This window comes from Chrysochloris asiatica, unplaced genomic scaffold, assembly GCF_000296735.1.
Source record: "Chrysochloris asiatica unplaced genomic scaffold, ChrAsi1.0 scaffold00225, whole genome shotgun sequence".
NCBI lineage: Eukaryota > Metazoa > Chordata > Mammalia > Afrosoricida > Chrysochloridae > Chrysochloris > Chrysochloris asiatica.
In genome coordinates, this window is record NW_006408743.1 from 3,446,572 (window position 1) to 3,458,059 (window position 11,488).

Below are 11,488 nucleotides of genomic sequence, written 5' to 3' on the forward strand. Positions count from 1 at the left end.
AGAATACGGAAATCATTGGTCAATCTCTTTGATACTCCATGTGAGTAAAGTTTTGCTAAAGGTAATACAGAAATGGCTACAATCATACATTGACAGAGAACTTCCAGATGTTCAAGCTGAATTCAGAAGAGGACTCCTATAGATGATACAAATATAGCATATAGATTCTCTGCATCTGTGACAGCCCCAATTGGAAGGGTAAGAAGCAGAAATACATATATGTAGTTCTTTATTCATCCCTTATGCAGCAATTAGGAGGGCCACTGTTACATTGATTGGAATTGTAGTGGTGGTTAGGAATGTGACAAATGCCCAAATGCTCTACTGCCACAGAAACAAAGCATGCTGTTGTTTTTATTAGGTGCCATCAAATCAGATTCAACTCATAGCGGCCCTGTATAGGGTTTACAATGAGCGGATGGTAGGTTTGAACTCCCAGCCTTGTGGTTCAAACCAACTTTGCTGTGATCTTGAACCTCCAACCTTGTGACTTACAGTCATGTGCTTATCTTCTAGAACCACCGTGCTTCCCAAAATTTGATATAGTTGCTGTTGTTAAGTGCTGTTGAATCAGTTCCCATTCATAGCGACCATATATAGGGTTTTCAAGTAGCTGTTGATGTGTTTGAACTACCGACCTTGTGATTCAAACCAATCTTGTAGTCCAGTGCTTTATCCCACAGTGCCACACCAGGACTTAGTGATTATAATTTGTTGAGTTTTGAATGGGTCAAAGTACTTATCCTACAGTGACACAATAGGACTAATCAATTAGGTTAGCCACTCTTCCAATGGGTGGAGTTGTAGAGGTGGTCAGGAATGTTACCAATGTCCTAAGGCTGTATTGCTACAGGAACAAATATAGAAGGGGAAAAAAACCGCATGGAATTAATGAATATAAATAAATTAATTAAAATGTTGTTTTAAGTATATCACACAAAAAACTACAAATATTGATAAAAATTGGAGAAACTCAGAACTCATTCTACATTGAAAGTGTTTATGAAGGGGCACTTTAGGAAAAATCGCACTGACAGGAAGAAATTTATATATATTATTACTTGGGAGTGTGGTGGCTCCATACGATAAGCACTGTATAATCAACCACAAGGTACACATTTGGAGACCACTAAACTCCCCTCAGGAGAAAGATGAGGCTTTCTGTTCCTGTGAAGATTTTAAACCTTGGTCACTATGAATCAAAACCAACTCAGCAGCACTTAACAACAATATATTATTATTATTATTATTATTTACACATTATGTTCTTTGCTCATTGGACTTTATTACATTATTACTACCTAGGTTAACATTCAAATTTGCACAATTCAAAGTAACAATTTTGTTTACTTGTAAACCAGGGATTATATTTATCAAATTAGGATTATGTTGCTGTTGTTAGGTGCCATCGAGTCAGTACCAACTCATAGCTATCCTATGCACACCAGAATGAAACACTGCCCAGTCCTGGGTCAGCCTCACAATTGTTGTCACACTTGCGCTCATTGATGCTGCCTCTTTGCTAATCCATCTCATTGGGAGTCTTCCTCTTTTTCTCTGATTCACTAAACTTTATGAAGCTGAATAATTAATGACTTACTATATATAATTTAATAGCTACTATATTGAAAGCAGCTGGCAAACGACAGCTTTAGATTATTTTCCATTAAATTTAAGTACTCTTGTATATAGTCAGCTCTTCATACACATAGTCAGCTCTGCTATTTTGTTGTGAAAGAGAAGCACCATCAACATTACATTATAAAAAAGGTTAAATCCTTTTAAAAGATAATCCTTTTTTGCATTAATGTAACCACCTGGTGGCACTGTTGATTAAATTTGGAAAAAAAAAAAATCTAAATTTTTAAAAGTTCTTTATAGGGAGAATTTGGTATAATACAGTTGCAAATTATATATGATTCCTGTTGGTACTGCTCCATTTGAATATATCAAAGCTAGATGGCTATTGCTAGAAAAATATATTGAAAAGAGTTTGCAAAGAAGATGAAATCTAAGAGAAATTCTATGGAATGTTGATGTCTGCGCTATTTAAGAACTTTACAAATAGCATGCCTAATATTTTAAGGTTAAATGAGGATATTTATAAAAATAAATAATTTGTATTTGTGATTTATATTTAAGAGGAAAAAATTAACCCATGTGGAATTTATTCATTTCAAAATGAAGATGAAAAAAAAAAAGTCTAATTAATGGTAGTCATTTTCATGATTCAATTTCAGATAATTTGATATGAATACCATTACGTTCATAGTGAGACATACCTCAACCTCAAGCATAATCTCACATAAATAGTATGCATATCTGTATAATTATATTGTTAATTCATACACAATTCAGGCATATGCCTGCAGTAAATTTGAAATATTATTATGAACATAGATTAATTTTTTTCCTCATAAATTATGGAATTTTTTTTTTAAACTTGAAACGATATGCATGATGCACTCATAAATTTGAGGAATGGTTGAAGAAACTTATTCTTTTGTAACCAGAATGAAACTAAATATCAGTTTGCTGAAAAAGCATGGATTTTACTTGAAAGATATGAAGAAAAAATATTGAAACAACATTTATTTTTAGACATAGTTTGAGTGTAATAGAGTTCTTAGCCAGAAGTAATAGTTTTGCCTTACATTAATAACAACTAAAATATACTGATCATTTTTATTTTCAGATAAATACATATATATATACAAGGAGCTCTGGTAGCATAGTGGTTACGAATCGGGCTGTGAACCTTAAGGTCAGCGGTTCGAACTACCAGCTGCTCCGGGGGGAAAAAGATGAGGCTTTCTATTCCCGTAAAGATTTACAACATTGGAAACCCTGTATAGGGTCGCTGTGGGTCAGAACTGACTCGATGGCACTTAACAACAACAACATATATAAACACATTCTAGATTTTTAATATTTATGCAAAGTAAACATGAATCATACTTTCCTTAAATTTAACCTTGTTGTTACTGTTAATAGCCGCTTAGTTGGCTCTGAATCATAACAATCCTGTATAGGGTTTCCAAAGAACAGCTTGTGAGTTTGAACAACCTACCAGTAGTTGCTTTACAGTGCTATACCTAACGCAACCAATATATTCTATTCAGATATTTTAGAAGATTGTGTTTGAAATGTAAACTTTTGTAATTAGTGATCTTTTTTTTAAAACACACATGTATTGTGTTCATTGACATGCTTGCTTGAAAATGTTTTTGTAAGTGCAAATCATTATTAGTCATTTTAATAATAAGAAGTCCTGGTGGCACGATGAGTTATGCTCTCAGTAGTTTAAATCCATAGTAGAAATGTATGGCCTCAGAAAACCTATGGAGCACTTCTACTCTGTCTTATGTTTCTATATGGCCACTATAAGTCATAATCAACTAGACAATAGGGGGTGGTGGTGGAATTTTTAATAGTAGTAAAGAAAAATCTTTGTAAGATGTTATGTGATTGAAAATGATCTCAAATATTCTGAGAATTATTACAATTAAAAAGTAAATAAATGAATTGCTTAACTATCAGAAAAACCTGAAAGATTTGTGAGTTGCTCACACAGAACTTATAAAGACAACTAAAGTAAGAATGGAATCTTGGTGTGATGTTGAACCATAACCAAAAGGTCGATGGTTCAAATCAACCAGCCACTCCATGGAAAACCCTATACAGGATGGCTATGAATCAGAACAGTCTGGATGGCACTTAAAAATAATAACACTATCAGAATGAAATATTTGTTATATTTATTTGTATGTTGAGTTCTGAAGGAACACTGAAGACATATAACTAAGAAAGAGAAGTTTATATTAAGAAAATGTATCCAGTACAAATTCTTACCATGATATACTAAAGCAGTATGAGTAAATCTAATGAAAATTGTAGTCAAGTTAGAATTTTAACCCCTGTCTTTTCCCCCACCCACATATCCAAAAGTTCATAAAAAATAAAGATGTATGATGATTCTGAACATATTTCTACTTCCTCTTATAATACATAGAATATATATGTCTTACATATATAAAAGTAAGCTTATGCTTCAGGTTTTGTTTAAACCTTTATTATTAAGATAATTACATGAGCAACACCATTTTAGATGTCTTCTCAATAATGGCAATCACTGTACAATTGTGCTGACCCTCATTTGTAGGAAAAGATAACTAATCTGTAGTTCATAGAGTTTTGTTATGGACACAGGCATTACATATAGAAAAAAATAATAAAGAGATTAATGATACATATCTGGTTTAGATTAAGTCATCAATCACTTTTATTTTCTGACACATTGGTTGTACTAAGTATTTGTTGATATAGACAGAAAATTGGGCGAGTGATGGGGCACTGTAGGATAAGCACTGGAAGGCTAACAACAAAGTAGGAAGTTCAAACCTACCAACTACTCCTCAGAAATCCTATATAAAGTTGGACTCAACAGGACAGAACTTAACAACAAAAATATAGACAAATTACTACTCATCATCACTCACTGAATAGTCATGGAACTTACAAATAAAATACATTTTATATAATGGAGAACTATAGATATGGTATGTCATTGTAGGATAAGCACTGGATTGTGAACCATAGGTGAGTGGTTCAAACCCATCATCTGCTGCTTGGAAATCCTATATAGGGTCGTTCTGAGTCAGAATTGACTTGCTGGCACTAACAACAACAACCATCATATAGTAGAAGTCACTGAGTGACATACAAAAAAATTAAGTCCTCAGCTACTAACTAAAAAGTTGTTGATTCGACCCTATCAGAGTTATCTTTAAAGAAATGCCTACTTCTGAAAGGAGATCTATTTCTGAAACATTACAGCCACTGAAAACTGTATGGATTATACAGTTCTACTCTAAATCATATGGGGTCGCCATCAATCAGAATCTATTCAATGGTAATTGGCTTGTTTTTGTAAGCAAAAATAAGCAGTTTCAGGAAAGGCATTCACTCATGTATATATAAAAAATAAATTACAATGTAATATGACCCCAGTCATTGAAGTCTCTTTATAAAACCCACAGATTAGTCAAAAACTAGCTAAGTGAGCATATAATGAGGTTAAAGGTAGTTCAACTACTTTGTGTTTTATTACTTCAATCAAAGACAGTATGATACATTCATCTCACACTAATAACAGCTTTGGCAATAGATCTATCCTACTGAATATATCTTAGAAAGTGTATGGGTGGGCACTTAAAACATCTTCTGGTAGTTAATACTTTTAACTTCAAATTCTGTACTGATATCTTCTTCCTTAAAGTAGGAAAACACCATTATTTAAAAGGTTCTAGATACTTTTCTGGTCTATTTATTTCATCTGATTATAACTATCACTGATTAGACACATTGTATAGTATACCATAGAGAAATCACTTTTTATATATTAATGTTCTCCTGAAAATAATCACCTTACATTTGCTCCCATTTAAATAGCGAATAATAATACACACTTTATACAGAGTCCATTTAACAAGGAAACAAAAATTACATATATTATTTTGCTATTATTAAGTGCCCTCAAAATGGTTTGGACTCGTGGTAACCTTGCATAGGGTTTTAGAAGTTGTAAATCTTTGTGGGAAGAGAAAGTGTTATCTTCCTTCAGGGAAGCACTTCTGGGTTGAGACCTTCTGGTTTGCCTACCAGTGTTTATCTTACAGAGTCATCAAACTCCTGTTATATTATCCTTAACTGGAATTAGTTTTTCACCAGTGATTTTATTAGAAATTGGATTTATGTTTTATCACAATAAGGGAGAGTGGTTATTGCATGTTTAAGAAATAAATATTAATTTATATATTTCTTATATACCGAATTATATCATTCAGTATAATTTATTTATAATTAAAAGTTTAGGCGGCTCAGGGTGGTGCTGATGTCACAGGGAGGCAACCTGTGAACCTCTTGAATAGGTCCTGCACTAAGCAGACCCAGTCAAGTCCAGCTGAGCCAACAGTGGAAGAGCTGAGTCTGGCCATCTGCCTCCCCAACTGCTTCCCACCTCCCCAGACTTTGAGTACCGCACCACGCTCAGACCCCGCATGGAGCAAGAGTGCAGAATGCTCTCCTTCTAGAAGAAGCATCGCCCGATGCTATGTGGACAAGCAAAATGTTGAAATTTACGCAATTAACTCTGTGCAGTTTTCAAACCACAAAGGCTATGGCCACTGGAGGGGCCAAGTGCAGAACTCCGGAGAGCGGCAAGAATTATACAAAGGAATAAAACAGAACAATGTGAACAAGTTTGACTACTTGCTCACATGTTACACCCGGGATGTATCTTTCCTGACTATGGTGGTGGATATTGTTCAGGAAATGAAGCAGCAGAACGCCAGTCTCTTGCATGTGTGTGACCGATGATGGGGGACAAACTGAACAGTGAAGGTTGAATGTATGTTCCAGAAGATTTCCTTCCAGTTTACAAAGAATAGGCTGTGCCTATTGCAGAGATTATAACTCCCAAACAGTTTGAAGCTGAGTTACTGAGTGACAGAAAGATCCACAGTCAAGAAGAAGCTCTTGTGGTGATGAATGTGCTGCACTCCATGGGCCCTGACAACGTGGTCATCACCAGCTCCCATCTGCAATCCCAAAGGAACAGAGATTATCTGTATTGGGCGGCCAAAGGACAAGACTGCAGCCTGATGGCTCCGTGACAACAGAGAGGATCCGAATGGAGATACGCAAGGTGAATGCTGTCTTTATGGGCACTGGTGACGCTGTCTTCGTGGGCACGGTAGACCTCCTAGCCTCCAAACTCCTGGCTTGGATGCATAGTATCCCAACAATATCAAGGTGGCATGTGAGAAGACTGTGCCTGCCATGTACCACATCCTGCAAAGGACCATCCAGTCTGCAAAAGCCCAGGCTGGGGAAGGCCAGAAGCCCAGGCAGGCCCAGCTGGAGCTCAGGATGCTGCAGACTAAGAAAGACATTGAGAACCAAGTGATGGTTGTATAGGCCACAGTGCTGTGAAGCCACATGCATGGCATCCGTAATGCACAACTTATTGGTGTCTTCGTCATTTTCCAGTGAAAATCTAGCATCTGCCCTAGAACTGCCCCTCCTAGGTTGTCCAGCCTCCACTCTTTTGAAATATGTAAATATGCTGACCTTTCTTTTTAAAAACAACAGGGTGATCACCAAAGTTTGTAATTTTCAAACCTAGTTCTTCTGCCTCTCAATGGCTACTGGGCCTTCCTGGGTAAACGATCCAGTTTACAGCCTTTGAGGGTGTTTTGCCACCTGGGGTTCTCTCTCCATGTCCTGAATGAGTAGGCCATGTGGGGTGTGAGAGCCCTGAGTCTTTGTGTTCGATAATGCACTGGGTTTTAATGGATCTCTCATCAGATGTTTTTGGAAGAATGATGCCAAGTAACTTTATTGTCAATCTAATTTTTTTTTTTTTTAAAGTTTATAGGCTACAACATAAGCAACTGCAATAGACTCTTGTAGTTGATTCTTCTCCTTGTTCTATATTCCAAATTATTATGAAAGATGCAATGGAATAGTGATGACAATTTTCTACTCTCTAAATAGTAATGTTGTTGCTGTTGAGTGCATTGTAGTCTGTCCCAGCTCATAGGGACCATGTATGTAGTTTTCACGAAGCACCTGGAGGGTTTGACCTGCTGACACTGAGATTCAAACTTCCTTTGTGATCCAGGGTTTATCCTACAATAGAATACATAATTAACCACAAATCCATTTATATACTATATGAGTATTTATCCTAGCTGTCTCATGTACAATTCTTCTTGTAATTACTGTTGGTATAGACAAATATGGAACATGTTAACTGATACTTTTCTATCAGTGAGCTTGACTCTTTTTATCTGCCAACAAAGTTTTCTTTCACAACTCTTTCATAAAGGAATGCTCTCTTTTTCCTTGCTGTCTATTGAAATTAATGACTGCAGTAGGCAGAAACTAATTTGATTCTTACACAATTTTAGAAATACTTTTGACAAGATTTAATTGAAAATATAATTTTTATAATAGATAAAATACCTCTACCTGCTTGTTTCCTGAACTAAATTCAGGAATTTTTTAAACAGAGAAGTTTTCTAAATTATCCACTAATCAAATTTATTTGGCATATTTTGTAAATATAAGCAACAGCAGCAAAAAATATAGAAATCAAGTAAGTAAGCTTCAAATATGAGCCGCCTTCAAATCATATTTCACATGCACTCCACTCTCTTTCTACCACCCATCTGTCAGTTTGTCATATAGTGGTGGCTTACATGTTGCTGTGATTCTGGAAGCTATGCCATGGGTATTTTAAATACCAGCAGGATCACCCATGGTGGACAGGTTTCAGCTGAGCTTCCAGACAAAGACAGATTAGGAAAAAGAAGAAATGGACTACTGCTGAATGTTTAGTCACTGAAAATCTTATGAATAGCAGTAGAACACTGTCAGCATCAGAATTTTGAATATTGCAGCATAATGAAGAACACCAGAATTTTGTCAGGCATAATGTTGAAAGATGAGTCCCTCAGGTTGGAAGACACTCAAAATAAGACAGGGGAAGAGCTGCCTAATCAAAACAGAGTTGACCATGACAACATGAAATGAACAAAGCCTTCAGGATCTTCATGATGGCAGGACACAATTCGAAATGAAGAGAAGCATCTGTAAAATCCTTTGATAATTAGAACATGAACTGTTTGAAATATGAATGTAGGAAAATTGGAAAGTGTAAAAAATGAAATGGAACGCATAAATACGGATATGTTAGGCATTAGTAAGCTGAAATTGACTGGTATTGAATATTTTGAAACTGACAATCACATGGTTTACTATGCCAGGAATGGCAAATTGAAGAGGAATGATGTCACATTCACCATCAAAAATAACATATCAAGATCTGTCTTCAAGTACAACGCTATCTGTGATAGGATAATATCCATAAAGCTATGAGGGAGACCAGTTAATGCCACTGTTATTCAAATTTACACACCAACTACTAAAGTCAGTTATGATGAAATTGAAAAATTATATCAACTTTTTCAGTATAAAATTGCTCAAACATGCAATCAAGATGTATTGATCATTACTGGAAAATGAAATTCTGAAGTTGGAAACAAAGAGGAAGGATCAATAGTTGGAAAATATGTCCTTGTTGATAGACATGTTGCAGGAATTGCATGATAGAATTTTGCAAGACCAATGACTTAGTCATTGCAAATACCTTTTTTAAAATAGGATAAAAGATGATTATGCATGTGGACCTCATCAGATGGAATACATAAAAAAAAAAAAAAAAGATTGACTACACCTGTGGCTGAAAAGAGACTGTGGAAAAGCTCCATATCATCAGCCAAAACAAGGCCAGTGGCAGACAGTGGAAAAGACCATCAATTGCTCATATGCAAGTTCAGGCTGATGTGGAAGAAAATTAACACAAGTTCACAAGAGCCAAAATACAACCTTGATCATATCCCACCTGAATTTAGAGACCATCTCAAGAACAGATTTGATGCATAAGTCACTAAGGATGGAAGATCAGAAGAGTTGTGGAATGCTATTAATAACATCACACAGGAAGAAATCAAAATGTCATTAAGACAAGAAAGAAGGAAAACACCAAAATGGATTTCAGAAGAGATTCTGAAACTTGCTCTCCAGTGTAGAGATACTAAAGCAAATGGAAGAAACAAGGAGGTAAAGAGCTGAACATAAAATTTCAAATATCAACTCTAAATTTAAAATGCCAAATATTGTAACAAAATGTGCTAAGGACTAGAGTCAGAAAACCAAAAGGGAAGAACAAGCTGACAGAGCTAAAGAAAAAATTCAGCCTCAACTTGCAATATTAAAGGGTTCTAGGATATCTGGTAAATGGAGCTCTGGTAGCGTAGTGGTTACGAATCAGGCTGTGAACCTTGAGGTCAGCGGTTAGAAACTACCAGCCACTCTGCAGGAGAAAGATGAGGCTTTCTACTCCCGTAAAGATTTATACCCTCAGAAACCCTGTACAAGGTCACTATGGGTTAGAACCGACTCAACGGCACTTAACAACAACAGGATATCTGGTAGCAGAGTGGTTACGAGTTAGGCTACTAACTTGAATTTCAACAGTTCAAAACTATCAGCTGTTTGAGGGGAGAGAGATGAGGCTTTCTACTCCCGTAAAGATTTACAGCCTCAGAAACCCTAAACAGGTAAGTCAGAACCAACTCCACGGCACACCACCACCACCATGGGCAAAATATTGAATGACACAGAAAGTATCCAAAAGCGATGGAAGAGATACACAGAATAATGATACCACAAAGAAATGGTGGCTGTTCAGATGTTTAAAGAGGTAGCATGTGATCAAGAGTCAATGATACTGAAGGAAAAAGTCCAAGAGGCATTGAAAGCATTGACAAGGAACAAGGCACTGAGAATTGTTGGAACACACTGAAATCTTTCAAAATATTGATGCAGCACTGGAGGTACTCACTCATCTATGCCAAGAAATTTGGAAGAAAATACCTGGCAAACTGACTTGATAAGATCCATAGTTGTGCCCATTCCAAAGAGGAGTGACTCAATGGAATGCTGAAATCATAGGTCAACATCATTAATATCATCTGCAAGTAAAATTTTGCTTAACATAATACAAAATCAGCTGAAACCATACATTGACAAGGAATTTTCAGAGGTGCAAGCCAAATTAAAAAATGAGGTATATCATTGCTGATGTCAGATGGATCTTGGCTGAAAGCAGAGAAACCAGAAAAATGTTTACCTGTGCTTTATTGACAATGCAAAGTCTTTCAATTTCTTGGATCATGACAAACTATGGACAACATTGATGAAAATGAGCATTTCAGAACATTAATTGTACTCACGAGGAACCTGTACATAGATCAAGAGGCAGTTGTTCAAAGAGAGCAAGGGGACATTGAAAGCTTTTAGATTAGAAAAAGTTTGTACCAAGGTTGTATTCTTTCACCATATTTATTCAGTCTGTATGCTGAGTAAATAATCTGAGAGGAGACTGAAGAAAAATGTGGCATCAGGTTTGGAATAAGATTCATTAGTAGCCTGTGATATACAGATGGCACAACTTTGCTTGATGTAAACACAGAGAACTTAAAATACTTACTGACAAAGTTCAAAGACCACAACTTCAATATAACTTACACCTAAATGAAAAGAAAACAAAAATCCACACCACTGGGCCAATAAAGAACATCAGTATAAATCATGAAAAGATTGAAGTTGTCCAAGACTTCATTTTTCTTGGATCAACCATCAACACTCATGGAAGCAGCAGTCAAGAAATCAAACAACATATTGGAATAGGCATATCTGCTGTGAAGGACATCTTTAAAATGTTGAAGAGCTAAGATGTCAGTTAGAGGACTAAATTATGCTTGAACTAAGCCATGACAGTTTCAATAACCTCATGCATGTGAAAGTTGAATAGTGAATTAGGAAGACCACAGAAGAATTGACTCATTTGAGTTATAGT

General features: G+C 35.9%; 1 pseudogene; it reads left to right on the forward strand.

Moving 5' to 3' along the window:
• The window catches only part of LOC102813505, a 54,145-nt pseudogene extending 47,152 nt beyond the window's left edge, over positions 1 to 6,993 (forward strand).
• Positions 6,994 to 11,488: the final 4,495 nt, after the last annotated feature.